Below are 7092 nucleotides of genomic sequence, written 5' to 3'. Positions count from 1 at the left end.
AGTAGCTGGGACTACAGGCACGGGTCATCACATCTGGCTAATTTTTGTATTTTTAGTAGAGATGGGGTTTCACCATGTTGGCCCAGTCTGGCCATTGAACTCCTGACCTCAGGTGATCCACCTGCCTTGGCCTCCCAAATTACTGGGATTACAGGTGTGAGCCAATGTGCCAGGCCTCCAAGAAACCTTTGCTTTGGCTTTGAAGCAAAAGAACACAAAGACCCAGCCATTTCTAGAATCAAAATAAAAGTGTACTCCCAGCACTTTGGGAGACTAAGGTGGGAAGATTGCTTGAAGCCAGGAGTTTCAGACCAACTGGGCAAGATAACAAGACCCAATCTCTAAAATAATAATGCAAAATAAAAGATAATAATCCAATGATGATACAACACAAATTAACATCTCAATAAATATCCCTTCAAGCAAACTGAACTAGTTCAATAATTCTCATATGTTCCCTTCTATTGCCATTTTCTTGTTTCAAAATATCATATTTCAAATATAGAATCAGCAGGTAATTTATTAAATAATTACCTGTACAGATTTATCTTAGCTAAATATAGTTCTATCGAACTTTTTGAGATAATATCCCTCATGTTACTAGGGTCCCTTCCTGCTGCCATGAGTCACACTAGGAAGTTTGGGACAAATTCTACTATGTCTCATGATACAAGTTAAGGAAAAGCCTTTGCTCGGTGCAATGAGGCGAAGTGACTGTGGCCTACCAGTCTCTCTGCTGTCCCTGAATGAGGATCACACCTGAAGAGGTGTGCAAGGCCATGGTTCCTTTTCAAGGGAGGGACTTTTTCCCTTCGTGCCTGTGTTCTTATAGGATAAATGTGAGGAAGAGGCCTGATCAGAAACACTTAGACTGCATGGCCATCTGTGTACAAACTTGTCTCAGCTCACCAGACCCTCTGTGGTGGGGCCTGAGAGCAGCTGGGGCCCAAGACCCCTGGACCCCCTACACACACACACACACACACACACACACACACACACACACACACACACAGAGAGAGAGAGAGAGAGAGAGGAGAGAGAGAGAGGGAGAGAGAGAGACACGGCAACCGAGGGTATGGAGGAAACCACTGTCCAGTAGGAAGCTGAGCTTGAGTGAGCACCTCTCTCTGGGAGAAAGAGGGTCCTTGAAGTCCCATGTAGCTGATTCTTTTTCTTTTCTCTCTCCCTTTGCTTTTGCCACTAAGTATTTTCAAGCTTAACCTATTTTGAACAGTCTTTTCTTTAAGCATGCAGGCCTTCCAGTTTCTCTTCTTTTTCTGTTTCCCTTTTGGAATAAAATGGAGGAAAATATGTTTCTGGGACCCTTCTCAGAGAGTTTGGTAAGTGGTTGGAAGAACTACCTTACCTTGGTAAGAAGCTCAGTTTGGGAATGTGGATGGAAAGAAACTATTGAGTCTTGTCCTTAAATAGCAGGTTAAACCACTGAATTTCGGGGAGCTGTTGAGGAGAAGCGGAGGGCCTTGTGGAAGAACACACCATGAAGGGGAGCCTGAGAGAGCTGGTCATTGAGAAAATCATCATCTGAGAAGAACTGATGACCTTGTGTGCTTAGAGGAGTGTGATTCCTCTGTTTTCTCCACCTGCCTTAAGAAACACTCAGGAAATGCTACTTTTTCACTACCTCTTCTGGTATGAGTGGTTTATTTTGGAGCCCTCCAAAGAGGCACTCTGGTCTTTGGCAGGAGGTGCAAGGAGACCAATTAGGGATTAACCAGACACCCGGAAAGACTATCTTTTCTTTATCTATTCATTTATTATCCACGTGTCATCTCTTTCCTTTTGAGCCTATTCGAGGATCTTCCCTCTCTCACATTTCCGTCTCTGGCTCCTTTATGGGCCCTTCTTCCTCCGAGGTCCACAGGTCTTTGCTCATCCCCACTGTCCAGCTTTCTAGAGTCAGCCATCACGTCTGGGATAAATAGAGTGAACTGTAAGCTGCCTCTCACAAAATAGCGAATAATAGTACTGTAGCTTACTGAGTTTTTATAGCTATTGATCATGGTGCTAGGTACCTTAAATACATAATTTCATTTAGTTTTTAAACTACTGTCTATGGAATATACTGTTATTATTGCTTTGTCACAGAAAGCAAACTGAGAGTCACTGGCTTGATGTTCCATGGGCTTGAACTATTTATTACTTCCAAACAGGCTGCTGGTTTAAGTCAGGACCGTTGATAGGCAGGAGGATGATAAGAGTACAGCTGCTGAGTCCAGGTGCAGTGGCTCACTCCTGTAATCCCAGCATTTTGGGAGACCGAGGTGGGTGGCTCACCCAAGGTCAGGAGTTCGAGACCAGCCTGGCCAACATGGTGAAACCCCATCTCTACTAAAAATACAAACCCATTGGCCTATGTGGTGGCGGCACTTATAATCCCAGCTATTCTGGAGGCTAAGGCAGGAGAATCACTTGAACCCTGGAGGTGGTGGTTGCAGTGAGCTGAGATCATGTCATCACACTCCAGCCTATGCTACAAGAGCAAGACTCCATTTCAGAAAGAAAAAAAATGTACAGCTGCTGAGAGTTCCATCTGCTTTCATCCCTTTGCTGCAGATTTCATGTAAAAACTGAATGTGTGTAAGTTATTAAAATGCCTGAGATTGACTTCAGGGTTTTACATTATCTCTTTTCAGCCTAGGAATAATCATGAAGCAATACTGCTGCCATGGAAAAGCAAAAGTTGGAGGAATTAATTTCATTATTTCTGTTTACTTATCTTGATTTTCTGTTTATGTTGTTTGAAATCACAGTGGATTAAGTCAGCAAGAGCATAAAAGTAATGCTTTGTTTAAATCCTGCTATGTCTTAAAGAAATTATAATGGTGAGTTGTGGGACTTCTAGAGAGGCAATTGAATAGAGAGTGAAAATTGCATTACAAAGCAAATAGCTGTGATTTTATTTTAAAATTGTTTTGGACATATTATGAATTATAAAAAAGACTTGTATTTGCTACAGATATGTATTCATCATTTTCCAACTTAGAAGAAACATGTTCTATTCATGTCAGAGTTTAGAATGAAAGACTAATTATCTTTCTATTGATTTTCTCTAATTTGAGTCATACAATTGTTATTCTACCATTCCTTAGCTGCATTGTGATCAAAATATACAGTAAAGAAAATTATGAGGGGAACTCTTACTACCTGCTTTAATATTTGATACAAAACCACAATAATCAAGACAGTTTGGTTTTGGAGAAAGCATATACATAGAGAACAATGGAGCAAAATCCAAAAATAGATCATATGTATATGGCCAATTGATTTTTTGACAAAGATGGAAAGGCAATTCACTGGAGAAAGGAGAGTCTTTTCAACAAATGTGCTGGAACATATACATATCTATATACAAAAAAATGAAACTTGCTCCAGAAATAATTAACTCAAAGTGTATCATAGATCTAAATGTAACATCTAAAAGACTAAAACTTCTAAAAGTAAACATAGAAAAATCTGTGTGACTTGGGTTACAAATGGATATTTTGGAAATTACACAAAAGACACTTTCTATAGAAAAAAGACACATTGTACTTTATCAAAATTAAGAACATCTGTTTTTTGAAAGAGCTATTAAGAGAATTAAAAGGCAAGTCAGACCAAGAGAAAATATTTGCAAATTGCATACCTGATACAATACATCCTGAGTTCAAGTGATTCTCCTGCCTCAGCCCCCTGAGTAGCTGGGACTACAGGCATGTGCCATTATGTCTGGCTGATTTTTGTATTTTTTGTAGAGATGGGATTTTACCATGTTGACCAGGCTGCTGTCAAACTCCCAACCTCAAGTGATCGGCCTACCTCAACCTCCCAAAGTCCTGGGATTACTGGCGTGAGCCACCGCACCCAGCCAGATAACCGCCCCAATTTTTCAACAAACGCAGCACATACGTTCTATATCATTTAAATAAATGTGTTGATTTGAGTGAATTTAGGGCTTCAGGAAATTCTCTCAGAGTTAAACTGGTGAAAATAAGTCGACAAGCCATTGTTATTATCTGTCTCCTCCTGTCTCTGTGTTTTCTTCCGTCTCCTCGGCAGATGCCTCCTCCTCAGACACCCGACAAGTATTGGTATCCTGGTCTCTATTAGTTTCCACTCGCCATCTGTGGGTGCTAGTCTCTGTCTCCAAGGCTTTTCTTCTTCTTCTGTCTTTTTTTCTTTTTATAAAAGTAAAACTGTCTTTATCACAAATGACACAATCTTTGCTATAAAAGTATTCCAGGGCTTTTTGATCATCACTTGCATGGCTGTGAGCCTCTGATCTATGTTTTCAGCTCAGGCTTTTTCTTAATCCCTGTTCTGAAATTTAGGACTTAAATATTTTGTTTTTCTTATATTTTGTGCATCAGGAATTCAGGAAGGGCTCAGCTGGGTGGTTAGTAATGATCCCCGTGGCATCCACCAAGCTGCTGGAGCTGGTGGAGCCACTTCAGTATGGCTTCTTCATGCACATGTGTGTGTCTAGGAGGGGGCGGCTGATGCTGAGACTGTGAGGTCAGCTGGGCCTGAGAGCATCTACTCATGGCCACTCCATGTCCCCTGGGCTTCCTATGGCACAGTCACAAACATTTTTCATTTTTCTGTAATCATAAATGTTGAATTTTGCCTTATGGCTTATGTTTTCAAGACTGTATGGGAGGAATTCTTTGCCACTTCATGTTATGAAATAGCAGACGCCCTCATGGGGTTGTGTGAGATTTAATATGACACTGGATCCTTAAATTATTGTGCAGCACAAAGCTGCCTAGCCAATGTGAATACTCACCTAGGAATTATGTATGATCAAAATAAAGTCTCATGCCTATAATTCCAGCACTTTGCGGGGCTGAGGCTGGTGGATCACTTGAGCTCAGGTGTTTGAGACCAGCCTAGGCAATATGGTAAAATCTAATCTCTACAAAAAATACAAAAATTAGCTGGGCATGGTGGCACCAACCTAATAGTTTTACTCTTCTCTTTCAGTTTCTTTTCTCAGAATTTCAAATCTTTCCATTAAATTTCTTGTTAGTTTTACTGTTCATCAAAGGCAACTAGTAAAGTTTATATTCTGAAAGGTGATGTGCCAATAGTAAAATAGAAAACATTATGTCATTTAAATGTTCTCTTTCTAATTCCAGTGTTACTTATCATAGAGTTACTTAAAAAATACTTATTTAGGTTCATGCCACCCGTGGCACCACCTGCCCGCCTGCCCAGCATCTGCCGCCACTAAGGGAGTGCAGGTGGAAACCATCTCCCTCTGAGACAGGTGCATCTTCCCCAAGTGTGGCCAGACCTGCATGGTACACTATGCCAGGATGCTTAAAGATGGAAGGAAATTTGATTCCTTCCGGGACAGAAAGAAGTCCCTTAAGTTTATGCTAGGCAAGCAGGAGGTGATCTGAGGCTTGGAGAAAAGGGTTGCCCAGATGAGTGTGGGTCAGAGAGCGAAACTGACTATATCTCCAGATTATGTCTATGGTGCCACTGGGCACCCAGCCATGATCCCACCATATGCCACTCTCATCTTTGATGTGGAGCCTCTAAAACTGGAATGACAGGAATGGCCTCCTCCCCTAGCTCCCTGTTCCTGGATCTGCCATGGAGGGATCTGGTGCCTCCAGATGCATGCACATTAATCAGTATGGAGCTTTTCCTGATGTTCCGCTCTGCTCTGTATAGACATCTGCCCTGATTGAATGTGTTCTGTCACTCAGCTTTGCCTCCAACACCTCCGTTTCTCTTCCCCTTTCTCTTCCTATGTGTGTTTACCTAAACTATATGCCATAAACCTCAAGTTATTCATTTTATTTTGTTTTCATTTTGGGGTGAAGATTCAGTTTCAGTCTTTTGGATCTAGGTTTCCAATTAAGCACATGGTCAAGTATTAACAGCACAAGTGATAGGTTAACTTTAGAATAGGAATTGGTGTTGGAAGGGGTTGCAGGAATATTTTATTTTACTTTATTGAATGAAATTTTATGTTATATATTAAACATTTTTGGTGCTGTGTTGCGAAGCCATAGCGGATTTGAGGCGCTATTGAGGGCTGAATTGTTCTCCAAGTTGAGAGATGCCCTTGGGTTAAATTAAAAGACTTACCTAAAACTGAGGCGGGGATGGGGAGAGCCTTTGCCTTCACCAGTCCCACCTGCCCTCCCTTAACCCTCGGCCTTTGAAAGCAGGTCATTTTCACTGCAATGTTGGACACCACAGGTGTCTGTCCCTGGGTCAGCGGGGACCTCTGAAGCCTTCTTTGTGGCCTGGCTTATTATTTTTTTTTCCATCCTGTGTTTTTTCTAATGGACTTTCAGGAATTTTATAATCTCATAACTTTCCAAGCTCCACCCCTTCCTAAATCTTAAGAACTTTAATGGGCAGTTTAGATCGGAGGTGCTGTTTGTAGACTTAACACCCTGAAAGCCCAGCCACCATGACAAATCCTTGAATGTTCTCTAAGAAAATGATGTTGGCCATCACAGCTTCAGCATCGCCTGTTTTTTGATGCTTGGCTCCCTCTGCTGATATCAAGGTTTCCTGGTTTTTTCCTCCTTCAGCCCCTTCTCAATCCTTTGCTGTCCTGTGTAGTGATTTGGTGAGAGAAATCTTTGCTGCCCCTCCCCTCAGGACCATATATGAGTTTCAAGTTTTATTATTGCAAAAAAAAATTTTTAAGTATTTTTATTTCTTTTATATTTATATTTCTTTTGTATTCTTTTATATTTATATTTATTTCTTTTATATATGCTTATGTAAAAGCTTATTTAAGTATTTTTTATTTATTTTCTTTTTTTGTTTGTGATAAGGTCTCACTCTATTACCCAGGCTGGAATGCAGTCATCTGATTATGGCTCATGGCAGCCTCAACCTCCCAGGCTCAAGTGATCCTACCACCTCAGTCTCCCAAGTAGCTGGGACTACAGGCATGTGCCACCATGCCCGGCTAATTTCTGTATTTTTTGTGGAGATGAGATTTTGCCATATTGCCCAGGCTGGTGTCGAACTCCCGAGCTGAAGTGATCCACCAGCCTTGGCCTCCCAAAGTGCTGGGATTACAGGCATGAGCCACTGCTCTTGGCCAGTATTTTA

At 41.3% G+C, this 7092-nt stretch overlaps 1 pseudogene; it reads left to right on the top strand.

Annotated features, from left to right (window-relative positions):
* The first annotated feature begins 5243 nt into the window (after positions 1–5243).
* Positions 5244–5561, top strand: LOC108589615 (peptidyl-prolyl cis-trans isomerase FKBP1A-like; annotated as a pseudogene).
* The last annotated feature ends 1531 nt before the right edge of the window (positions 5562–7092 follow it).

The sequence above is a fragment of the Callithrix jacchus genome, chromosome 1, assembly GCF_049354715.1.
Source record: "Callithrix jacchus isolate 240 chromosome 1, calJac240_pri, whole genome shotgun sequence".
Lineage (NCBI taxonomy): Eukaryota > Metazoa > Chordata > Mammalia > Primates > Cebidae > Callithrix > Callithrix jacchus.
Note: the sequence above shows the minus strand (reverse complement) of the source record. Positions and strands in the feature narration are given on the sequence as shown.